This window comes from Meriones unguiculatus, chromosome 1 (genome assembly GCF_030254825.1).
Source record: "Meriones unguiculatus strain TT.TT164.6M chromosome 1, Bangor_MerUng_6.1, whole genome shotgun sequence".
Lineage (NCBI taxonomy): Eukaryota > Metazoa > Chordata > Mammalia > Rodentia > Muridae > Meriones > Meriones unguiculatus.
The window spans coordinates 10,031,234-10,058,003 of NC_083349.1; positions in this window are offsets into that span (position 1 = coordinate 10,031,234).

The window sequence follows — 26,770 nt, forward strand, 5'->3', positions numbered from 1 at the left end:
AGCTACCTAGGTTTTGTCTCAAACATTTGCAAGTCTGTGTAAACCAAAAGCATTGCAGTCAGACCAAAATGCAAATCTCACCAGCTGGCTTCTGCTTTGCCTGACAGTCTTCCTCCTACAGTACTGTTGCAAATTCAGGGTGAATTTAATGCCAAACTTACTCCTCTTCCCACACAAGAGCCAGGTGGGAACATAGAAAAACCCAGCAAGATTCAAGGGAGTGACTCCTGGTGCCACCAGATAGAAGAATAAGGCTCTGATTGGAGCAGACTAACCCTGGTGGATGGCCCTGCCCTGTCTCTGGCATGGGACCCTGGCAGAATACCTCTTCTACACCCACCACAAGTTCTCCCAGACCTGTGGGAGGGTCATCTCTACAAGACAGACAGAAGCATGGCCCATGTTGCCGTTCAGTGCCTACCAATATCAACTGAATAATAATAAGAGAGAGGCTGGTCAGTGTTCTCTTCGGGGCTGTCGCTTTGTGTATACACATGCAAACAGGGTGCCCTAGAGGTGGAAGAGAGAGAGAAAGAGAGAGAGCAGCAAATTTGATTTAGACACCTAATCCCATTTAAAATTACTTTCACAATAAATCCACCACTCTCCCTGAAGCATATTTCAGTGGCATTGACATCTTGGGATGAGAAGTCCCCTCATCCTGCTGAGTTAGCACAGTGGAGGCACCCAGAGGCCCAGACCCACACCAGGTAGCAGATCCTCCGCGCTCACAGAAGACCTGCCACCAAGCTGCTTACTGAGCTGGCCTCAGCCCACTTCTTTGACAGTTCAGTAGCAGCCCCATATCAGTCTGAGAACCTATGGGGTACATACCCCAAGAATGGCTCTCAACAATGAATTTCTGACTTTAAATGGAGCATCTTGTTGGGTCCTGATAAGGGACAAGGAGGCATGGTGGTGGGGGTAGGGGTCATTCCCTTGGACAAGATTCCAGGATGGAATTTGGAGCAAGCATCCTACCTCTGGCCTAGAGCTGATACTTGGGATGCTTCCTAGATCCTGAGATTACTAGGGTTCAAAATACAGCTGAGGCTGAAGCTCCGAGCCTAAGCAATCAGGTTTGGAGCACAGATTGGCCACTTATCAATGGGGTGTCTTCAATAAGCTTCTGAGCCCCAGGCCTCAATTGAGTAGTAAAATGATAGAGCTCGCCATACCTAGGATTTGCCACCAGAATGGTCTCATGTCATCTACTGTCCAGAACAACAGGGTGGTCAGTAAACCAAGAAATGTTTCATCTCCAGATCTAAACACTCTTAGCAAACATACTGGTACCCAGAGACTCATACATACAATCCCAGGCATGTACAATATAGTACTCATGGTCTTGCTAACACACACAGATACTCAGCTTCATTGACTTCCATGAACCCAAACATGGGCACAGTAATATACACAGACACAGAAGACTCATGGACATTCAGACACACCAAATGTACTGACACACGTTACATCTTACACAAATATATTGACACACATACTCATTGAGACTCCCATACCCAACAGGCCAAGTAGGGCTTTGACAAGGGTGACTGGATGTTGCCGCTCAGGCACTGCCTCTAAAGTCAAGGACAAGGTTCACAGATGTGGACACTTACCTCATCCCTGCACCCACTCCATCTCACTCACCACCCCATGCTGAGCCCAGCATCTGAGAAGTACTTACTTAGTCTCACACACTTGATAGCATTAGCAACACTAGGGGCACCATGGCTTGGGTTCATGGCCTTCTCAAAATGTCCCTGTGTCAAAGAGATGCTACCCTGAAAGCACCCTGCTCCTGACACAGGGACATCCCAGAGCCCCTCCTACCTGTCCTGAACCACTCACTCCCCATTAAGAAAAGCTTTGAAACTAGCATTTAAACCCCAGCCATTGGAGGCTTCTCAGCCCCACAGCTTTGGGCCTCAACCCCTAGAAACCCTGGGGGAACAATGGCAGGATCAGAGGCTGCCCTTGGCTCCCCAAGGTCCCTCCCTGCCCAGGCATGCCCTCCTTAGACTCCACCCTATAAGGTGGTCCTGGGCCACAGTGAAGCAGGAAGCTCCAAACCACCCTTGTAGCCTGTACCCACAATTCCTTAAAGCCAGGCCTGCAGCACACACACACACACACACACACACGCACAGGGGTTGTGGGGGCTCCCAGCCAGAGGAACTGAACCCTGGCATGTGGAGGCTAGTGTGGAGAGGGAGTCTAATCACTCACAAGCGCCATAAGATAAGAGAGAATGCAGGGCTTCGTGCCCTCTGCTTGTGTCAGAAGATGTGGGTGTCTATGGCTAGGCAGGCAGGGATCCTGCTGGACTAAGTGGAACCAGGCTGAGAACCCCACTCATCAAGAATTACTGTGAGGAGCAGCCAGCAGGGTACCCACCTGACTGAGCTGCCACGGTCTAGCTCCTTACCCCTTCTCTCCCGCCAGCATCCAATGAGAAGCTGTTCACACAGGGACATCTCCCATTGCCCTTTCTTCCTCATTCTTGTGTCTGAATAGGCCATCAAGTCCCCTAGACCACTTATCACAGGAACTTTCCCTACCTACATTTACTTCCCACTAAAAGGTCCTTGGCTAAACCAGCTGCTCTGTGGGTTATGGGTCATCCCTTGCAGTCTAGGAATCAAGGCAAGGGAGAGTTGGACAGCTAGTCGCTAGCCCATAGTGTAGAGATCCCAGCTGAGGGGGACCCCAAAACTAGCATCTAGAGTCATCTAAACTGCTACTGTCAGCAGGGACCTTAGTGGAATCCCCTGGGCATGACCACAGGGCTTCCTACAGCATGGCTCCTTCCAGCATGCAGTCACCTGAACACAGCCAGCCACTGTGACCCAGGGCCTAGCCTCTGACAGTTATTGCTTCTGCTGCGGTCTGTCCTGAGAGAGTTGGCCCAGATCCAAGGGGAGCAGACAGCAACAGCATTCTTGTTACGAAATATCAAAGAATATGTGGACATATTTTTGAGCCATCCATCGGCTCAGAAATGCCCCCAGAGGTGCCATGCAGTCCTTGCCTTCCTGACTTCTTTCTCAGCATAGCCGCTTGCCTCCCATCAGACTTGAACCTAGCCCAGAGGCTGGAAAAACAAGCCCATGTAGGGCTGTCTGCCTCTAGCCCTGTCCTTGCAGGCCATCCATCACCAACAGGCAGGTTGACAACAGCAGCAAACCCAGAAGCTCTGGGGCTCACGGTAGCTACCACAAAGCGGGATGTGGGGTTTAACTACCTGGGGGGGCAGCATCCGTTACTGCGCCTGCAGCGCCCCCTGCCTCTGCCCCAGCCACATTGCATACTAACTCCTCCACTCTTTCTAGCCTGCTAGCTTTCCAACCTGAAGTTCCCCTTCTTCTGAAGGAACTCTAGAACCCTTCAAAACCCAGATGCAATGCCACAGCCTCTGTGATGCCAGCCTGATATCTATGTATGAGCACAATACAGGTGTAGGCCAGTGGTTCTTAATCTTGGCTGCATGCTGGAATCGGATGGGTGATGAAAAGGGCACTGGGCAGTCATAACTAACTCCATCTTGGCTCTCTTTGGCTCTGTGCTAGCCTCCTTCATCTCTCCTCTTGAGTCACCTTGGATTCCAGGAACAGAGAACTCCCTGATGAACATATCTGCAGCATGGAGCTGAAATAACACCAAGCAACGGTGAGCATGCAGGACAGGCTCCTCCCAAACAGGGCTGCTTGTCACAGCTGGCGGAGCTGCACTCCAGAGCGGAAGGCATTATCTCATGAGAACCAAAGAGCCCCACCCCCACGCAGTGACAGCCAGAAGGACTTCTCCAGGCCACCTCCCAGCACCCAAAGTGAAGTAAGTGATAACCAACCAGATCCCAACTGCCAGGACTCCTTAATCGCACAGACCTCTCACCCAGCTCTACAAAAACCTAAAGTTCATGCCGTTGACCCCTTTAATATTCTTCCCCATGTGGTCACACTGATTCAATCTCCACTCTGCTTTTCACCATCATGATCTCTATAATTGGGATATTGGACTAGGCAGCAAAGCCAGCTATTTGTTTGTTTGTTTGTTTGGTTGGTTGGTTGGTTGGTTGGTTGGTTTTTCAAGACAAGGTTTTTCTGTATAGCCTTGGCTGACCTGGAACATGCTTTGTAGACCAGGCTGGCCTTGAATTCACAGAGATCCACCTGCCTCTGCCTCCCTGAGTGCTGGGATTACAGGCGTGCACCAACGTGCCTGGCTCAGAGCCAGCCTATTGGGGCTGTAGGAAGCAAGACTTTTGCTCTAAAATTCTGGTTGGAAAAAGAGGTATTTTGTTGTTGTTGTTGTTTTTACTTTTATGTACATGCGTGATTGTTTGCCTGCATGTATATGCACCACAGGTATGAAGTGCCCACAGAAGCCAGGAGATGGCATTGGATCCCCTAGAACTGGAGTTATAGATAGTTGTGAGCTGTCACGTGGGTGCTGGGAACCAAGCCCAGGTGGTCTACAACGGTTGAAAGCAATATGCTGTCTTAATCACTGGTCTTTCTCTCTCAGCTGGGAAGGTTTAACGTATGCTGGTGATAAGGTGCCAACCTGTGACACTCTGGTTCACAGCACAGGGACTGCCTCAGACATCAGAAGATTCTAAGTAGCTGAGGCTAAGAGGTTCACAGGGTCACACCTAACAGCCACCTGAGGAATTTTCAAGGCGCACCTTCCCCCAAGATCCTCCACCCAGGCCTAGCAAAACAAAAGCTACAGGGGGGAGGCCCAGCTCGAAGCCTGGGTGTTCTAGCATACTGCCAGGGTGGAGAAAGCTAAGGTGAATCCTAGCTGCCACTCATGAGCATGACATTTGGACATCACTCAGGACCTCCATCTAGGCCTCACCCTGTAGATGGTGACCTTTATCCCAGGGTGACTGGATCACAAGACTGTGGTTTTACTGAGAATGTCACAAGGGACTCTCTGCTTCTAAAACTATTAAATGAATGCAAAAGATGAATAATTTAAAGATTGATTCCATGCACATAATAGATGTTCAGTAAGTATTCATTGAATGAATTAATTAGTGAATCCATATATCTCTAGTGCCCACACGACACAAAATACTTCCTTCCTTCAGGAGGTTGAGTTCCTTGAAGGCAAGAGGGGTCCAGACACAAGCAAAGACAGCTGATGGACAAATCAATGGTTCCATGAACAACCTCTGCAATCCCTCCTGGCTATCTCTTCAGTCTCTAGGTATGCAATGGTTTTCTACACGAAGAGAAAAAGGCTCACATATCACTTCTGCTAGAAGGAAAGTGATGTTACAATTTAATCATATAACTCATTAAGCAGCTTGCCTGTATTATTACGCTTTTTGGAGGCTTTTCCACTGACAGTGACCCAGAAGTCCCTAGCTGCATTTAGCTTCAGGTCCTCTTTACCACCACTATAATACCCAGACTCAGTTTCCCTAAGGAGCCCTGTAAGGATGTGGCCTCTGCTCTGGGATCAGAAAGGATAACAGACAGAACTGTAGGAAACAGAATCATAGCCCTTGCTTCACTCCTGCTGTGGTTGCACCTGATCTGGTGCAAGATTCCTCCTGCCTCACTCCTCACCCCCTTCCTGCAGCTGAAGCCCAGGAAACATAACCCTACAGTGTGAAGCATCACAGTGAGACTGAGGGTGCTGGAGTCAGAAAGAGCAGGAGTCTGAACCCAACTCACCTTTTCTTAGCTGTGTGACCAGGGCAAATCAAGCCTGTGACACCCAGATCAGGTGACATTAGCAGCAGTGGTTCTCCACAAAGCCGTTATTCAGTGAGAATGAAATGATGGGTGTGCAGTCAACGTCAGACTGAGCTTAGAGAAAAGACTTAGGACTCGGCAGGTTGATGACACAAGCCGAGCCTTTAGGCCTAAGGCTGTCTTGATGTCTGTGCCACTCAGAATAAGTATATTAGTTACTTTTCTCAAGTCGGTGACAAAGTGCCTGACAGCAGGAACATAAGGGCAGAGGGGTTCATTTCCCACTTGTAACTCAAGGGTATAGCCCATCATGGTGAAGACAGCGTGGTGGCAGGAGCAGGGAGCAGCTGGTCACTGCACCTGTAGTCAGAAAGCGGCGATGGGAGTCAGTGCTCAGCTGGCTTCCTCCTTTTCTGATTGAGTGCAGGCCTGCAATACACAGAATGGCAATGCCTACATTCAGGGTGAATGTTCACACCTCAATTAACTCAATCTAGAAACTCGATCACCAACCAATCTAGAAATTTGTTTCCATGGTAACTTTAAATCCCATCAAACTGACAGTCACGATTAGGCAGCAGAGAGAGTTGCTCTATCATTCCAGCCCCAGGTGTGCATCTGGAAAGTCACACCAGCTGAAGACCTCATCCTAAGATCATGAGCATGTCCCCTTACCTAGCAGGACCAAGCATGGTGACTGGCTTACCCCACACAGTCAATATGGCTGTTTCCACCCCCCTCACAGGATTCTGGCTGGTAGCAACTGCTTATTACAACACCCAGGAGCAATGTTTCCTCTGGCAAGGGCGTGACCATACCAGGGTACTTAGAGACTTAGAAACAGCTCTCTACACATAGACACAGGCCCCACAGAACTCTGCACCAACTGTTCCCTAGGCAATGGAAAAACGTGGTCCAAGGGAACCCGGTGTGAGAACAAGTGCGTGGTTGAGCTGTGCCTGCCAAGGCAGAACTGCACAGCCAGTCTCCGCCCAAATCGTCTTCTGCTTCCACCGAAGCTGGAAGAAAAGACAGATTCGTGGCCCCTGTCAGCATGTGGGGTAACCTTTCTCCACAACCTGAGCCATCTTGGCACCCAAACACTTCACTCCCCCTCCTGGCCCCCAAGAAGGAAGGGAGAAGCCTGTGAAGTCTGTTGCTTTCCAACATAAATGTATTTGCTCCTAGAATCATCACAGCTATCATTTTAATCTCCTTTTCCTCCCATGCCAAAGCCATCTATGGACCCAAGATAAGCCAGACTGGGCCAGGTCCAGGCCAAGCTGGAGACAAGGCTCTTTCCCATTGGCACACACAAGTCATGGTGCAGATAAACAAGAAGGGTCAGTCTTTAAACAGAGAGAACTCCTGTATGTCACCACCTGCCCCCATGCCTTTGGAGCCAGGCCTTTAGCACAATCCAGAGGGCATCTTTCTCTTAGCCAGCCAAAGAGGGCAAAGTAATCCTTCACCCCAGTAGGACCTTGGGCATGGCAGACATCTGGCAACTCGGGAACTTTCTAAGCAGCTTTCTTAGGGGTTGGTGAGGTGGCTCAATGGCTAAAGCATTTTCTGTGCAAGCATGGAACCAGAATTCAGATCCACAGAATGCACATAGAGGCCAGATATAGTCACACATGCCCATGATACCAGAGCTGGGAATGGGAGAGACAGGGGAATCCATCCCTAGGGCCAGCTAGCCAGCTATTCTTGCTGAATCCTTGAGCTCCCGGTTCGGTGAGAGACTGTCTAACAAAATAAAATAGATATCAGTAAATGAAGACATCTGAAGTTGACCTCTGACCTACACACACACACACACACACACACACACACACACACGCATGTGCACACAGAGAGGTGTGGGGAGCCAACTCAGTCTTAACCAAGCTCAGAGTCACTCAGGGAAGAAAGTCGGTAGTTCATGTCTGAAGACTGAAGATGGGGCTCCACCTGGGTGAGCCAGGGCCATTGTCGGAGCCCTGTGTGCTTGATGTATAGGGTAAATGTACCTGGATCCATTTACCCACCTGACTGGTGTCCTGGGTGCAAAGGAACAAGAAAATGTTGGCAGGCTTTAAAAAACCCTGGAGTTCTGGGCAGAAACTAACCACCACTAACAGCTTTTCTTTTGGACCCTAGCAGGGTGAATTTGAACTTCCTGGAATCTCAGGGCTATTCTGAACATTCTAAGTTTTTGCCAGTCCTTCTGTTTCATCTCCCAAGTCATGTCTTCCCAATAAAGATAGAAAGGAAAAGAGAGGCAAGGGGCGGAGGAGAGTTAGCAGAGGTAAATGAGGAAGGAGGAGGAGAGTTAGCTGAAGTGAATGGATACAGATGCCCAGATGGTCCTGAGATGGGGAAGAGATTAGCAGGTTAAAGGAGTAAACAGTGCAACCAGGACAGAGCAACTCAAAGACAGAGACAGGAGAATGGAGGAGAAAAGCCTTGTGGAGACCTTTGGCACTCCTTTGCTACAGGGAGGGGTCTTGTCTCAATTCACCCACTTCTCCTCCTGCTTTCTAGAAAAGTACTGGGAGAACTTAGTTTAATACGGGGTATAAAATTTATAAAGAAACCTGTAAAGTTAACTTGTTCCTTTCACCGGCCACAGTGCTTATCTATTGAATGATTAACATGAGTTGCTCAACCTTTCAAAGCCATACTTCCTCCCCCAAAAGTTTCTCCCATCATCACCATCACCACTACCACCATCATCACTACCACTATTATTACCACCATGATAATCAACATAATTATCATCATCACCACCATCATCACCACCACCATCATTATCTTCATCATTGCTTCTCCTAAGCTCTGACAGAGTCCATTCAACCTTGGTTCATTTTATAATAGATCTGGCATCTGAGTGGGTGGACCACCTCTCCTGGTCTTCAATCCTTCTGCCACTCCACCTTCTCATCTTTAAGGTCTCTTGTTCAAAATTAAATATGAAAACTCTGTTCAAAGAGCAGGAAAATTTTATCCTTAGAGTCACTAAACACAAAGCTTTCCTTTCCTCTCCCTTTCCCTCTTTCCTCATTATGCTTCTTTTTTTTTTCCATCTGATATCATTTTGAGTAAAGAAAAATGAAAAACTTATATTAGTAGCACAAATGGTGCCATCCATCACTATTATACTATGCCATGCAGTTTTAAATGTAAATATGAGAACATTTCCCTCGTATGTGGAATCCTCAAAACCTCAGCTTGCATTTTATGGTTCATACATGCAAATGTATTTACCAGAACAGTGGAATGAATGGCTCATCTGCTTGCCGCTGTCTCTCATAGATAAAATCCTATTCTACCAGCGTCCTGCCTTTGATTATTGATGCAAATATATGGATGCTCTGGAAGTCTTGTTGGCCCATCTTGCCCTTCTCTTCTGTGCCGCGATCCTCACTCACCCTCGGAAGCAGAGTCAGAGGAGTACGAGGGGTTTCCTGGTCCCCTGAGTTGCTTTAAATGTTATTTTCTGCCTTCCTTCTGCAATTGAAGCACATTCAGATCTAGATGGCAAGGTGGTCTCTTAGAGCTATTAGCACCCATTCAATTATAAGAAACAAGTGTCCTGGTTATCTGCTGAGTGTCACTGAGCTTCCCCACAACATGAGTCCACCAAAATTCCATGCTCAGTGGTACTGGCAATGAAGAGATGATATACAAAGGAAGAAACAATAGACAGCTACATTGCGTGAATCTGCTACATTCATGTGCCTGCTCCATGGTCCCATCAGACTTCAGCTACAAAGCACAGGTTCAAAGATAAGATTATTAAAAGTATAAGCTGATGGCAAGAGGAGCCCCTTCTGATCACAGATCACAATCACTTTTTGATTCATTGTATACGTAGCACACCCATGATACCAGCCCTGCCTCTGCCAGGAAATGGACATGACATGTTTTATGCTTGGCCTGCCTCCCTTAGCAGTGGTAAGACAACATGCAAGGCAGGTGAGAGAAATGTTTCACAACCCCCACCCCTGGACCACTTTGAGGCCTTCATGCTCTCCCAAGCCTGAAGAGTGAGCCGGGCTGCCCCCAGCCCAGCAAGCTGGAGAAGCAGGCTTCCTCGACAGGAAACTGGGCAGTGGCAAGCAGCTTGTGATTTCCCCCATGAACCTGAATGACATGAAATCCATTTTACTTGCAAAAATCAGAACTACGCTTACTAACCCAGCAAGTTCAAACCAAAACGTTTCCCCGAACAGATGCTGGGCTATAAATCAGTGGTGTTTGATGGCTGTCTGCAGTCAATGCCTCTCTCCCTGCTCAGAGCTTCTGCCCACAGAAATGGGTGTCATGGCCTGTGTTGGGAATGAGATAACTCAGAAAGCCTGTGTCTGGTGTTAAGAACTAACCCATCAAATATCCCCATTTTGGAAAGCAATTCCCTGCCCTTCTCTTTTCTTAGCCTGAAAGCAGATGGTCTCATGGGCATGGAACATGGGTTCAGGCTTCAGGACACGGGGAGTCTGGGCAATTCCAAGGCTCCATCCAGCTCATCTGGTAAAAAGAAAAAGGACTAGAGATGTAGCTCAGTTGGTAGAGTACTGGCTTAGCATGTGGGGTGTCCTATGGTTCAGTTTCCAGCACTGCATAATCTGTACAGGCTGGAGGATTAGGAATGAAGGCCAGCCTTGGATATATGAGACCCTTTTTTCAGATGAAGAAGAAGGAAAAAAGGAGAGGTGGGGGAAGAGGGAGTAGGAGGCAAAAAAAAGACCTAGAGGCCTAACTCTCCACTCACTGCCAGGGAAGCTGGGCTCACTGGTAACACAAAAGAGGCTGTGGAGCCTTGGGTGAGCTTTCTTCAGGACTGAGCAAGTGCCAGCCATTGCCAGAGCCACACAACAAAGGCCTTCACTCTGGTACTGTGTCTGAGCCACACCGCTGACTCCCGCTGTCAGAATCCTACCTAACACCACTCCCCTTGAGGCTGAGTAAGTTAAATGACAAAACTAGTTGTTGTGTCAGTGGTACACATGATAAGATTGAGGCTTAGAGGTTAAATGACTAATGTATTCGAGGTCACCTGACAGCCACCCAGATCACACCCAGCCTGGACACGGTGATGGACACAAGTGAGCTCACATATGTGACTGAACATTGTAAGCTTAGCTTTAGAACAACCACTGGGGCAGGAGCCACTTGCTTTCTAAACAGTAGCATTTCATAGGGCACTAGAGAGTGTCAGGGGAAGGAAGTGCCAGCATTGGATGACCTAGGAGCGGAGGCAGAAGGATTGCCATGAGTTTAAGATCAGCCTGGGCTACATAGTGAGTTTTAAGCCAGGCTCTGTTATATAGTGAGCTCCTTTTTCACAGAAAGAGGAGGAGGAAGAGATTGTAGTATTTACGAGAAAGTGGATGGAGCTGAAAACATCGTGAAATCAGCCAAACTTAGAAAAACATACCAGTGAGAGCCACGTCCAGTACTGCTTGGTCCTGAAAACATGACTGTGGCAGCGGGTGATTGAAGAAAGGACAGACACACAGGCACAGGCATGGGTACAGAAAAGCTCAGATCAGGTAGACTGTGCGCTCTCTGATGCAGTGGCACCAACTACACAGCAACACAGAAACTGGGCGAGCTTATTACATACAGCACAAGAGGAGGGGTTCGCTTGTCTCTGAAGGAAGTGTCTGTGGTCCAGAAGGAGGATGCTTCCAGGTTTTGCACACGCTGGTCAATTGTTTGTAGTACTTGTACTTGCACATGGGTCAGCATTCACACTTGGACTAGACAAAGGCTTTGCCAACCCCCCATGAAACCCTGGTCCTTGACATGGCAGCTCATGTCAGTTGATGCACATTCGCTCCTCTTGTTCCCTACACCTGCCTGTTTTTGCTCATGTGTAGGTCTAGACATGAATACACAGAGATGTACTCGGCATGGCTGGAGGGGAGGAAAAGGATGGGTATGAGAGGAAGAAGGAAGGGGCTGATGCAATGCAAGCAAAGTACAATAATAAGCATGGGTCAAAACGTTGTAATGAAACCAATCATTGTGTATGCTGACTAAAGCATTCGTTTAAGAGAAAACCTAGTCATTGAAGAAAGGTGCTCTGCCATTAGGCAAAGAAGACAGCACCTGGCAAAGTGTTTGAGCTGATGGCTTTTCTCATTATAAAGGCCGGAAGCCTGCACTGAATGAGCTGCTTCAACCTCAGCTTGGCACCTCTGTGTCTGTAGAGAGAAATTTCCCAATTAAACGTAATGTGAGGGTTGGTGAGATGGCTGGGAGTGTAAAGCGCTCACTGCGGAGCCTGCCACGAATGTGAGCCACGGAACCAACCTGCTAGAAGGAGAGAAAGGGTTTCTGAATAGTGTCCTTCCACCTCTAGGCCTAATATTGCCCAGGGAAAAATACTTTTTAATAGAACCATTATAAAATCAACTTGCCACTCAAAATAAATAAACAAATAAATAAATAGCATGAGAGGAGAGGGTGAGGGGCAAGTGTTAGGAAGGGCGGTTGAATATGATCCATATACGCAATACACACTGGAGAAACATCACAATGAATCCACTAACATGTACAATTAAATATGCTGATGAAAAGGGAAAGAAAAAGACAACTGCTCAGTGGCTAAAGGTACTTCCTCCCATGCCAGATGTCCTGTGCTTGATTCTCATAACCTCCATGGTAGAGGGAGAATTGAAAGTAAATTCTAAAAATAAGTATTTCCAAGATATAGGCATTTTAACTACTGGAGAATTTCTTTTTAGCCTCAAAAGTGTCATCTTTGTCGATAAAATACATGTTACCCTAAAGCTAAGGAGACGGATTAATTTCCCATTGTTGTATAACAAATTACCCCAACAGCTGCTTCAGACAACCAAGATTCGTTATCTTCTCACACAGATGAGATGCCATGTGGATCCATATTCCAGATGTGGCTTAGCTGGATGCCTTCGACTCCCCCAAGACGGCAAAAAAGGCTGTCAACCAGAGCTGCAGGATCTCAAGGCTCCATTGGGCTGGAAATCACTGCTAAACTCCCCGTGTGGCTGCTGTCAGGCTTCAGGGGAACAGCATCCTCATTGGCTCGTGTGCTTTCCAGCCTGTATCCATCTGTTGGAGACACCGTAACAAATATCACAGCCTGGCATCTTAAACAATGGGCACACATGGTCTCACCACGCTGGAGGCTAGAGGTGGAAACCAAGGTGTTTAAGGACTGTTTTTGTTTTTGTCTTTGCAGATGGCCACCTCACATCCTTGTGGCCTTTCACAGTCTTCCTTCTGTGCCTCCCTGAGTCCTTTGGGGCCTACCCTAATGATCTCATAATAACTTATCTCTATAAAAAATTAGCTCCAGCTAGGCAAGGAGGCACAAACCTTTGATCCTAGAACTCAGGAGGGAGAAGGAGGTAGATCTCTGTGAACTCAAAGCCAGCCTGATCTAAATAGCAAGTTCAGGGCTGGCCAGGACTATATAATAGTGCCTTCTCACAAACAAACAAACAAAACCTTATTCCAAATACAGTCACATTCTGAGGTCGTGGAGACTTGTACCCCACACAAATGGGAGGGGCATGAGTCACATATGTCATCAGTCACACTTGAACTAGACTTTGCCAATCCCAAATGCTCATTCTGAGGCCTTAGTCCTTGACATGGCAGCTCATGTCAAACAATTCACATTCACTCAGACCTTCTCTTGTTCCCTACGCCTTCCTGTTTCTCTCATGGGTAGCATCTAGACATAAATACACAGAGATGCGCTCGACTTGGGAGGTACAATGATATCGTCATCAACCCACCTGAGAGGCCTCATGACAGGGCAGTGCATGACTCAGGATGGGGTAGAGAGAGACAGACTGAGGCTGGAGAAGGGCTCATCTCTTAAGCCTGCTTGCTGCTCTTACAGAGGACTGAAGTTTAATTTCCAGCACCCGAACCTCCAGTTCCAAGGGACCTGGTGTCCTCTTCTGGACTCTGTGGGTATCTGCACTCACATTCGTATACGTACATAGACATACACATATACAGATCATTAAAATAAATACTTTTAAGACACAGACAAATAATGAACTAAGACGCAAAAGTTTTATTATGTCACATCATGGGCAATATCACAGGTCTGTTTTGTTTTTTTCTTTTGTTTTGTTTTGTTTTTGTTTTTGTTTTTGTTTTTGTTTTTTAATTGAGAGGAGATCCAGTAGTCATAGAGACTCCCAGGTAGTGGACATGCAGAACCAAGCTCACGGGGGCTGTTGGCAGCTGCCTGGCACACTCTAGACTGAGGGGTAACACTGGCCTGGAAAGCATTTCATCTCCCCCTGAATAGGCAGAGGTTATATGAGGAACTCCAAGCCTTCCCATTGGAAGTTCAAGGCAAAGGAGAGGGGAGACAAGGGGCAAAAGTCAAAGGGGAATTTGGAAAGCAAAGAAGAGTGGTGGGTGTAAGTCTCTCTCTTCTCCCTGTAAGCCCATGGGCTTCCTGGGGACAGGATGGCAGCACCATCTACCCCTACTTCCCTTTTCTCATCCACTTGCATACACATAGGTCAACAAGCAGTCAAACACACCACTATGCATGCATACACAGCCACACCCTCACACACTTTTACGTGATTCCGTGTATGCACAAATAGGCACGCGCGTTCACATCATCACCTGTGTACTCACGCCTCTATATGCTATCTCAGCACACCATACACCACGCATGCATTTATTCCACGCAGTGTCTTCCAACATCCTCCCTTTGGCTGACGTGAATACAGTGGGTGCTCAGTCAGGAATGACGGCAGTGATGAAATGTCAAAATGGGGGCCAGCACATCTGAGGAGCATTCTTTCTAATTAACGTTGCTGATTGCTTGCCACCCACTCCTACTACGTGTGCAGAGCCCTCCGTCAGGCTGCTTGGAACTGGGGAAACATACCCTTCCATAGCTACGCCTGAACTGCCAAGCTGGGAGGTGAGGGTCAACACATCGTTGCTGGCATTTTTCCATATTTTGGTTTTTCAAGATGGCTTCCCTGTGTAGCCTTCTCTGCCGTTGACTCACTTTGTAGACCAGGCTGGCCTTAAACTCACAGGGTCGCCTGCCTGCCTCTGCCTCTCCCTCCCTGAGTGCTGGGATTAAAGGTGTGTGCCACCACACCCAGCTGCCTTCTGCTTGCTTTATTCCAGCATCCAGTGGCATCAGGGGAGTAACTACAGAGCAAACCATCTGCTTGTGTTGAGGAAAATGGCAGGCTTTGGGGAAAATACTGCCCACCACTCAGCCTTCAGCCTGCAGCTTCCCCCACCCATTGAACAGCTTGTGGAGAAAGGCGATCTCTGGGGAGGAGATTCTGGGTGGATTTGCTGAACCAAGTGTCTAAGGAGTAACCAGTAAACTGCCTTTAAAGAGAAAAGAGCAGTCTCTATTGACACAACCAAGAGCTGAACACTATGTCAACTAAATCAGGAAAGGCTCCACGGCTGGGTTGGGTTTTGTGCATTTTCTAAAAGGCTGGCATCCTCGGGCATCAGGTGGCCTGTCCACACTGTCCGAGTCCCACCTGTCAGGGCCAGTGTCAAGGCTCACCTTCTAGGACACCTCTATGAACCAACTGGGGAGCGGCACTTCCACCATGCCTCAACCTTTAGCCACAGGCTGGAGCGTGAGAAACCCCAACACAGTCTCAGAAGAGTTGGGAACACACACAGCCGCAACCTCCAAAGCCACCTCTGGGCAAGAGCCTGGCGTATTCCCTTCACAGCAGGGTCACGTCAAAGCCCGCCATTCCTTACAGCAACATTATTCCTTATTTGTTTTCCAAATTATTATTCATGTGCCACCTTTATCCCTGAGCCATTTCCTCCCTCCAGCTAAATCTGGCACCCCAAGAAGCTCTCAGAGCTAAATTAATTATAAAATCATATTAATGTCATCCACCCAGCAATGAAATTAATTTATTCCATACATCTGAGAGGAAGTCATCAATTATGAGCATGGACTGTAGCATTTTGTGTTACAGCATTTACAGTTCTTACGCATTTTAATATTTCTCCCAGCAAGAATTGCCATAAATATCAGCTGCCGTGAAGTCTTGATTTATGAATTAAGCCTAACTTCCAGGTGCCACTAATATTTAAATACTGGAACATTTAATTCTGATTAAGTATGTGCTCGAGGTATTTACCCCTGTGTGAAGAATAGGTCTCTCCACCTCTCAGGGATGACCTCCGCCCCAGGATGTGAGCGCATGGTATAAAATAGGAGCTGGGATGTTGCTATGGTTTCAGGGAACCAGCGTAGTCACGTTGAGAGGTCCTAGATCGGTAGTCTTCAACCCTCCTCACATTGCAGTCCTGTGATACAGCTCTTCACGTGGAAACCCCCAACTGTAAAAGTACTTCATTGCTACTTCATAACTTAATGTTGCTACTGTTATAAAACATAATGTGCATATCTGATATACAGGGTATCTAAAATGTGACCTCCGGAGTGGGTCACGACCCACAGGTTGAGAACCGCCATCTTAAATCACTGGGAGAGCCGCCCTCATCAGAAAGAAATCATGACCCCAGTCTCCCTCTGCCTCCTGGCTAGTGATGCCGTCACATGCTCTACCGCGTAGTCTCAGTGCTACAATCCGCTATCCTCACAAGATGCCAGAATAACTCGGCCACCTGATCTTATACTTGAACCTCCAAATGGTGAGCGAAATAACTCTTGCTCTGTGTAAGCTAATTGCCTCCAGCAACCTATCATGGTAACACAAAGCTAACAAGATTCTTGGAAATGCTTGCCAGGATAAGCTTGATACAAGGGTAACCTAGCTGTGGCCTTCTGCCAAGACCTGACCATGTCTCAGGGTTCAAAGCAGCCCAATTTGATAACGATACAGCATCTAAAGAGGCAGCCTCCTCTCACACTTCTCAGAGGACTTTAGGGGACACCTAAAGTCTCATCCATGAGACAAAGGCAGGTACAACAACTCAAACCTATAATTCCAACACTGTGGAGAAAGAGACAAGAGGGTCCCTGGGGCTCACTGGCCAGCCAGCCTGGCAAAATCAGCAAGTTCTGGGTTCAATGAGAGATCTTGTCTCAAGAAATAAGATGAAGATTAACCGAGAACGATGCCTGATGTTACATCCTGCCCCCACATACACACGAACACATACACACTCTAAAAAAATATGAATGAATATCACAGCTGTAATCAGGAGATAAACCAGACAGAAAAGAATGCAGGCCGAGTGAGTCCAGTTACTGTATATGAAACATCACGAGCAGGCAAAGCTCAACTATGCTGTGAGCGGTCAGGAAGAGGGTGGGTGGGAAGTTCCTGGAAGGGGACAGGGTGGGAGGCGTTTAAGAAGCCTGGAACATTCCATCTCTAGATCTGGTCTCTTTCCAGAGCTGTACTTACCTTCTGGGATTCATCAAACTGAATACTTGTGACATGAACTCTAAGGATGCAGGATGCACTTATCCTAAAAAGCAACTGTTGTGTATCCCAATGACCTAGGCTTTTGCTTTCCAGGACTCAGCCCCTTGGTATGACCCCGGGCTATGACTCACTGTCCCTCACACCTGACCACCTGGTCTCCCCCCAGTGACCAGAGCTTGCCTCTCCCGTTCTGTTCCAGTGTGGACCCGCAAGCATTGACCAGCATCCACACTTTGTCCTAGCGGATGGTGAACGGAGCCAGGTCTTCGAGAGGGCTGATTTCTGAAGCCTGCTTGCAAGGCATATTTCTCGTAGATGCAACACACTCTGCATATGTTTTCAAAACAGCACAGACTGTGCAGCACTCTTCTGGACTGTGGGTCCACACTGGACAGCATCAGGTTTCCATGTACTCTGAAGTATCTGCCTTGGCAGTGATAGGCACCAGGCCATCATGGAGAACAGAAGCCTGGCACGAGCTCTGGGGATCTACCTGGACCCCAGGAAGAGCCATCGTCCACTGGACATCAACAGATTCCATGGGGCGACCTCTACATCCTGTTGCCTCTTCACTTGGCTCCCTCTCTGTGTAGCCTAGAAGAGGGAAAGAAGCCTCTTACCTTAGTGTCTTCCCTTTGAGGGATTCTCCTCTCCATCCCTCAGCACTCTCTGCTCCCCCGTGTCCAGCATTTTCTGCTCCAGAGCCACTGGAAATCCCCATAAGGCACAGAGTGTCTGCCGTGCTGTCTTGTAAACCTTCTATGGCTCCCTCTGCTTATAAAATCAAGTTCACCATCTTAAGTGTCACAGGACCTGGCCCCAATACTCTCCGGGTATACACATGCGCACACATGCGTTCACACGTGTGTGTGTGTGTGTGTGTGTGTGTGTGTGTGTGCGCGCCAGAACTCTGGATTCTTCCCTGATCCTCCATAAACCTGCCCCCTGCCCTTTCCCACCATCCACTTTGAATTCTGGCTCTCTTCTGTTTATCTTTCCTCCTGTCCTATGAAACCCACCCCCCCAAGAGAAGGAGGGGCCATAAGTCTCCATCTTCAAAGCGCCCCAGAGTCAAGGCCCATGCCAGCTGCTTCCATAGAACAACTCAGAAGCTCAGAGCGCTTGCCCAGCGACCACCGAGGTCTCATGACATGTGTAGCCAAGGAGCAGGCACACCCATGTTCCTGGCCAAGGAGCCTTCCCCAGCTTCATTCAGGCCTCTGTGGCCCGTGAAGTGCTCTCCAAGGAACAGGCACACCCAGTTTTTAATTCTGTCACCTATGACATGTGTCTGTCACCTGCATTCAGTTAGCAAGAAGCCACCACATAGCCTCACACCTGGCAGTGAGAATATGGCCATGTGGCGGGAACTGCTGCCTGTTGATAACAGGGGTGGCCCTATGAGGGGGAAACACGGATCTTCTCCAGGTTTGTGCATATGCAAATGAGGCCCCAGTAAGTGTGTGTGGGATGCACACACCAAAAGACTAGAAAGAGGCTTAAAGGAGGGTGGCAGCAAAGGGTTGCCCTCATGATCACTAAGCACCTATGTGCTGGGTACACAGTGGGGTAGGTGTTGGGATTTAAGGCAGCGGACTAGACAGCAGAATCCATAAAGTCACACTATGCGACAGGTCTCATGTGGGAGGTTTATAAACGGTGGGGGGGGGGGACAGAGAGGCTACCTCTGGGTGAGGGGTGGCAGGAAAGCAGGGGAAGGAAACAGGTCCTTTTATAAGGTGATGCACAGGCAGAGGACAAGGGGCTTGTGGCGACAGCGGAAGTGTGTCGCATCTTGGCAGCTGGTATCCTGCTGTCGCCAAGTCCCTGGAGCTGGTTGTAGAGGTGCCTGATGGCTAACAGTAGGGATCCCTGACCTGAAGGTGGACAGACCAAGCCCATGTTCCAGCCTCCAAGCTTGGGAAGTTCATGGCCAGCCCAAAACCTTGTCTTATGCATCCATGAGATGAGCAAGCACCCACCTCTGGGATGTAAAGGAACTAGCATGAGGGGAGGGGGATAGGAGGCCAAGACGCAGGGAGGGTGGAACCAGGAGGAGACAGGGGGGCTACAATTGGGATGTAAAGTGAATATTTTTTTTAAATTAATTTATAAAAAGAGCAAGGAAGTACTGGCATTTACCTTACATGATGCTACCGTAGTAAACTGGAGCCTCAAATCACTCGGGCCGCTTGCCCAGTTAATAAGTAGCCAGGCCAGATCCTACCCCAAAGCTGCACTCTCACCAAAACTGCACTCAGCTCCCCAAGTCTTCCCAAAGAAATCCTTCCAACATCGCAGCTTGAACCTCAGTAAAATACAAAAAACCAAGAGTCCCTAGAGACCAGAGGGACTCTGGTCTCCCTCTGGCCTCTCATCTACAAAATCCTGCGTTGTCAGCTAACCAGAGAGGCCTCAACCCCACACCCAAGGCTTTCCGTTCACACCCCTGCCTCCCTGACTGTGGCCCCCACCACCTGTCATCACTGAACCTGTCCAAGTTGTATTGGCCACTGGTCACCCCCCACATGCCCTGTCTTTCCAGGTTGAAGGCTGCAGACCAATTCTCGTCTCCCCTTTCAAATCCTCCCTATTTGAGCTCGTACAGCAGGTGATCCCCCTACCACCACATCCAAAAGAAGCACTCAGACTCACACTAGCAAAGTAAGTAAATAAATCAATCAGAGTCCAAATTACCGACAGCCAGCCGCACACCTGGCCCTGGAGGACCTGTCTCCAAGAAGGACAAACATGGCTGCTCAGCTGATGGGTGCAAACATTCAGGCCTGACTCAGGAGAAAGCCTGGCAGAGAGGGTCTTGGGCATTCAAGCGCCACCCTTCCAACTATCAGCTGCCTCTCGCAGATCCTAAGAGACATTTATGTCTCCTCCTCTGTGTCTGGCATGTTACAGGTTTTCCCTCTATGTATAAGGGATAGTGTGAAAATAGAAAAGGCACTCCTTCCTACTTGGAGAGGAGCTGGATGCCTCGGCACATTTTTGCCTCACCAGCAGCAGACAGCTTGCCACACTGCTGTATTGATTTGCAGATCGTTTCTATCACCCCATATTTGGGTAGAGGGGTTTGTGGAGAAGGCCCTCACCCACAGCCTTGCTTCCCAGGCTATATCTGCATGGTATTTGATCATCAACCAGGGAAGCAGGAGCCTAAAGAGAAACTGTGAGCCACAGGCAGGAGGCCAGGAAGAGGGAAGGCCAGGCTAGACCCAGCACCTTTTGCCTACCACCACCCTCCTGGCCTTGCAAGAGGTTATGTTTGATACATTATCAACTTTCATTCATACAGAGGCACCCAGTCCCTGCTGCTGAGCATTGCAGGAGTGGACTGGGGAGGGGGAGCCTCCTTACTCTTCTTTTTTTTTCTACAATGTTGGCAGACCATGCCCAGCCAAGGGAGAGGGCCCTCTGCAACCTACCCCATCCACCTGGCTGGAGTCTTCCAGCCCTGGCCTCCTTCCTCCAACTTTTTGGATCCAGCCAGGACATTTATCATCTCCAGGTTCTCAAATGTAAATCCCAGCAGCCAGGCCCTAGTAGAACTCGCAAATGCATCCCTGTTCTAGACATGTTATGTGTTTTGTTTTGTTTTGTTTTGTTTTGTTTTGTTTTCCAAGCTCCTTAGGCCCAGGCAGATGCTCCAGCCACAGTGATCCCCAGAACACCATGGGCATCAACACAGAATCAGCCCCCCTTGGGAGCCCACCCTGACACCACCCTCAGGCCCTAAGTGTTCAGCGCTAGGAAAAGAATAAAAGTATGGTGGCCATGGGGAGAAGGGGAAATAAAACTTGCTCTGCTTCAGGGACAGGATGCAGAGTGCAGCCTGACCCTGAGCTTCTCTCCCCTGTCTCCAGGACCTGGCATGCTGTTCCCCCATATGCAGACATTCCTTTCTTCACAACGGTCCTCCCTATTGGCCTTTCATGTTATGCCCTTGCCTACATGTCACCTCCTCCAGGCAGCCTTCTCTGTCTGTTCTAGTCAGGGAAGAAAGCTCACCACCCCTCAGAGCCCAGTGTGCCCCCCGGTTTCCAATTTCTCTTTAAGGGAAGAGCTTGTCTGTTCCTGTCTCCAGGCTGTGAGTTCCACAGCAACATGCAGGAACCTCATCTGTCTGCCATAGTCTCTGGCATTGCACTTCACAAAACAAAAGATAAAGGTGGGTAAAGAAAGGACTATTGGCCTTGGCGGCCCTTCTGGAGGATCTGTGTCACTGGTTAAGTAGGGCCCTGGCTGTGCTGAATTCTGAGTCTCCGGATATTACAGACCACCCTGGCCTCAATAACTGAGCTTCTAGAGCTGACCGGCCCCAGCTAAGGCTGTCCTGTTCACACCAGGCCCCTCCTGGTCACTGGGATGCATGTCCATGACCCAGGCAGGACAGTCCTGCTAATCCTGTGGGTAGTGGGAAGGGCCATCACTCATTCCACTATAAAATATGTGGCTTCATCTCCGACAGGGCTTGCAGAATTCTGGCTCCACCATACTGTGGACGCGGGTACAGGCTGAGGCCCCATGCTCTACCCACCTCCCTCACTTCAAGACGTCAAAAAGAAGTCCACTCAAACTAGGACTGAATTCTCAGTTCTGGTTTCAAGAGCCTGTCCTGAAAGCTTTCTACTCTCCACATAGTAAAAAGATTTCCTCAGGCTGTCCATCTGCTACGAAGACAGTAAGATATTACTGTGATAAAACTGGCCTCCATAGGCTGTGTTGATGTCCATGGCCCATGTTATCACCAGGGGCCATGCAGAGGTCCATGGTCTATGCCACTGCTGGAAGCCATGTTAATGTTTTTGGTCCGTGCTGCCAACAAGGGCCATGTCTGGGTCTGTTTTCTGGATGCAGCCGGAGGCTGTGTTACCACCTAAGGTTGTAGGGATGTCTGTGGTCTGTGCCACTGTCTGAAGCCATGTCAGTGTCCCTGAGCTGGGCTGTCACATGGGGCCATGTTAATGTGGGTGTGCAGCCACCTGAGACCATGTTGATGTGCATAGGTCCATACTGGTGTATGAGGCCATGTTATCCCGGACTCCATACTGATATCCTTGACCCATGATGCCACTGAAACTATGACTGTGTCTGCGGCCCATGATTCAGCAGAGGGTCATTGTCCATGGTCTGTACTGCCACCGGAGACCATATGGAGGTCCTTGGCACATGCTGATGCTGGAGACCATGTGGATGTTTGTGGTCCATGTTGTCACTGGAAACCAGGTACAGGCCCATGATCCATGCTCCTGCTAAAGGTGAAGAGAAAGGAAGTCACCTTTGCAGTATCCATTACTGCAGATGCTGCTGAGAGAGAGACATAGAAGGCTTCTGCAACAACCCTCACTCCCCACTCCACCCCCAAAAAAGTAACAGCTGAAAAAGGAAGCCATCATAGAGAACTCTTAGAAACTGTGATAAGGATGCTGATGGGCAGCTCTCCATAAGTGATGGCTACTGCCAGGGGTGGGTGTGGAGAAGAACTCCATTTTCTTTAAGGGGCTGGCCACTGGGAGTTTGACCACATCACTTATATAGACAATCCAGATTGGACTTGTTTTCTTCCTTCCTTCCTTCCTTCCTTCCTTCCTTCCTTCCTTCCTTCCTTCCTTCTTTCCTTCCTTCCTTCCTTCCTTCCTGTCTTTCTTTCTTTCTTCCAGGGGACAGGGGATATCACAAAGGTAGGGGACGGACATGTGAGGACTGGGAAGTGAGTGTGATGGGGGGAGGGCATGATGTGAAATTCTCAAATAATCAATAAAAATATCATGTTAGAAAAAAATAGAAATGGAAAATAAACATGAAACTTAAAAATAAAGAAAAGAAAAGAAAAAAAAAAAGAAGAATACCCCTCACAGGCTTAGATGTTTGAACGCTCGGTCATCAGGGAGTGACAGTACTTGGAAGGGATTTTGAGGTGTAGCCTTATTGGAACAGGCGTGGCCTTATTGAGGTAGATGTGACCTTGTTGGAGGAAGTGTGTTGTTAGGGCTGGGCTTGGAAGCTTTAAAAACCCAATCCAGGCCCAGTGTCTCTCTCTTCTACTGCCTCCGGATCTTAGCAACTTCTCTGGCACCATAGCTGCCTATGTGCTGTAATGCTCCCCACCATGAAAGCAGACTAAACCTCTGAAACTGTAAGCCAGCCCCAATTAAATCCTTTCTTTTACAAGAGTTGCCTTTGTCAGGCTGGTGAGATGGCTCAGAGGTTAAGACCTTCCGGAGGTCCTGAGTTCAATTCCACGTGGTGGTTCATAACCATCTATAATGACAGCTGGTGCCCTCTTCTGGTGTACAGGTGTACATGCGGACAGAATATTGTATACGTGATGAATAAATAAATCTTTCTTTAAAAAAATTAAAAGAGTTGCTTTGTCTCCTTTGTCTCGATGTCTCTTCAAAGCAATCGTACACTGACTAAGCTACTCACCTTTGAATATGAAAACCAGGTTCTCCTCAGCTGGGGTAAACACCTTCATACTCTCTCCAGCCGGCATGCAGATGTCTACACCCACATCTATGGGTATCTAGACCACACTTCCCCATCTGGCGTGAACTCCTCCATACCCATCTTGGACAGGAAGATGCCGTTCTCTGCATCTGGCGTGAACTCCTCCATACCCATCTTGGACAGGAAGATGCCGTTCTCTGCATCTGGCATGAACGCCTCTATGCCCTGAACTTCTGATCTCTTGCTCATGCCACCCACCTCTAGGCTGTACCATGTGGACCCCCACTCCCCGCTCAGCTTCTGCCTCTAAACCTTTGTTCCACCAGGGACAGGGGAAGGACGGTGGCCTTCACAGCAGATGGGAAGAGTGTGGTGGTCTTCCTATCCGATGGCGTGGTACAGAGGTCTTCACGCCAGGTAGGGACGTGGGGTCTTCACACCAGCTGGAAAGAGTGTAAGGTTCTTCCCACCACGTGAGAAGGCTATGGAGGTGCTCACATTAAACTGAGAGGGTGTGGATATCTTCACACCACATGGGTGAATGTAGGGACGCTCGCACCAGACATAGTCTATGGAAGAGTGCGGAGGTTTCCACACAAGATAGGGGGAGTATGAAGGACTTCATACCATTTAGGGGAGTCAGGAGGTACTCACACTGGGCAGAGGACTATAGAAGACTGCAGAGGTTTTTCACACAGGGCGGGGAGAGTGTGAAGGTCTTCACCCCAAGGGGAATGAGTGTGGAGCTCCTCACACCGGATGGGGAGAGTGTGTCAGTTTTTACATAAGCTGGATGGATCTTCACGTAAGTTTCTGCTTACCTATCTCTGCTAGGAGAGCAGGCCACCCAGATGAAAACAAACCCACAGTCCCCTGGAGCATTAATTAAGAGTTCCTTCTTTACTGTCTCTTATCCCAAGATCCCTGTAAATGGGAGTATTTAATTCCATTTTGTTACCAAATAACACTGTATTTTATGAATGTATACACTGCTTCACAAGAGGAATGTATTCTAAGTCTGTCTTTAGGCAATTTCATCACCATGCAAATATCTTAGGGAGCACTTACGTAGCAGATAGCTATGCGGGCAGTTAGGCCAGACAACCTTATGAAACCAGCTAAGTATTTGAGGTCCGTCATCAGCCACCACATTGCTGGGCAGCAACTACACAATGTTTCATTTGCCTGTTAAACAATTGGCGACCTCTTTTGTCCCTTCTTTTGGATCCTGTGGATTACACTGCCATGGACAATCACACACACACACACACACACACTTTTCTGTGGACGTAATATTCTTAATTCTCTTGGACACATGCCTGGTTGTGAAATACAGCTTTACAGCAACTGGGTGTTTAACTGTTTGAAGACTTGCCAGACCAAGAGACCCTGTCTTCGTTCTGCTGTCCTAGAACCAGAGATGGCTTTAAAAACAGAGACGCTATCAGCCATTTTGCCAATACATGGGGCCTGAGAAGTTTGCCAAGAGAATGGAAGGAACAGGGTGGAAAGAAAAAGAAATTAAGCCATGATGCCACACACTAGATCAGTCATTCCATCCCTGAGCATGTCAGGGATGTGTTAATATATGCTGTCTCCTGTGTTTCTCCACCTACTCATTCACAGCTCGTTTAATCTGGACTGGGTGTGTGGTGTTTTAGACGAAGATTCTTAACCATGCCAGCCTGAATCAGCCTTCAATGTATCTGCCTTCAGCTCTTTGTACTTTACCATCTTGTACATAGGTTTCGATTCAAAACAGAACCCATAGTTGGTCTCCAGTCTCCACTTTCAAATGAGGCTTAGATGACAAGATTGTCACTGTATGGGGTAGGAAGGGGCCTATAGCTGCCTGGCCTCTGTTGGTATGGCATCTGCCCTTTCCTTCTCATTGCCCACAGCTGGCCTCAGCATGCAGAGAGCAATAGCATGGCCTTTCCACTGCATCTGACACCCTGATCATGAGCTCCTGCCTCTTTTCTATGTGTGGATGCACTTTGTCACAGTTCCACATCCTCAAGACTCAGAGTGGCCTAGACCTGCCAGCAAGGCTGTCTCTACAGCCCCCGGTTCTCCAAGGTGGACTGACTCCATGATTTTGCCCAGATGGAATTCACAGATAATTTTCAAGACTACAAGCCAAGTTCACTACAAGACTATTGGAAGCAGTTCGTGTGAAATGCAGTAGTAGCCAACATTCAGAGGTTGCCATGGGCAACAGTTCCATCTCTTCTAGTACACAACCAAGTTGTGCAGCCAAGAAACACACAGGCAGAATGTCTGTCCATCCACTCCTCACAGTGACTCGGTTTGGTCACAAGAAGGCAGGGTACCTACTGCACCTGGAAGGAACCAGCTGAGCAGAACTGTACCACAGCACAGGGGCCAAAGCAGAGTCAGGCAAATCCTCCTGCAGAAGGACCTGCAGTGACCACCCCAGGAGAGCACACTTAAGCAGCATCATGCTGCCTGCCTGAGCCTCCTGAAGAAATGAAGCAGAGGTATTTCTCCAACTGGAAAGCTCAAAGGTTTGGACTCTATCCATATTTGGCCATGATGAGCAAGCTGAAAGAGTCCTAGGGGGCCAAAATTTGCCATCACACTTCATGCTCCCCGTCTGGAATTAATGTTGAAATGTTGTCAGAAGTTAATTAATGCTATTAATAAGGCATGGCGGGACGAGTGCCAGAGCCCTCTCCTGCTTTAGGTGTTTCGCAGAAGCTAAGAGAGGCACTAAATCAGCCACAGCAAGTTTCCATAAAACCAACCATGTGAGGACTCATAAAAAGGGCCTGCCATGAGCTTCTTGAGGCCAGAAACCAAGCCCTACACAGCTAACATCCCAGAGCAGTGTCTGGCTCAAATTACTCCTTCTGTGACTCTTCGGGGAGTACGATCCTCTCCAAAGTTCACAAGGAAGGGACTGCGGCCTCTCTAAAAGTTTCCCATTAGGCTGTTAAACACACAACAGTATAGAAATTAGGACCTGGGGACCATTTCTTTCTCCCCCAAATCTCCCTTGATAAGGATAAGCGCTGTTTGAATGGGCAGAAGGGTGGGTCCCCGCTTCCTACTCAACATCCTTTTCCAGCATATTCAGCCCCAGCCCCACTGTCTTCCTAGCAGCTCACTTCCTCTTCTCTCCTGACCTAGATGGCCTGTTTTGCTGGCTAGTCAGGTGTCAAGCTGACA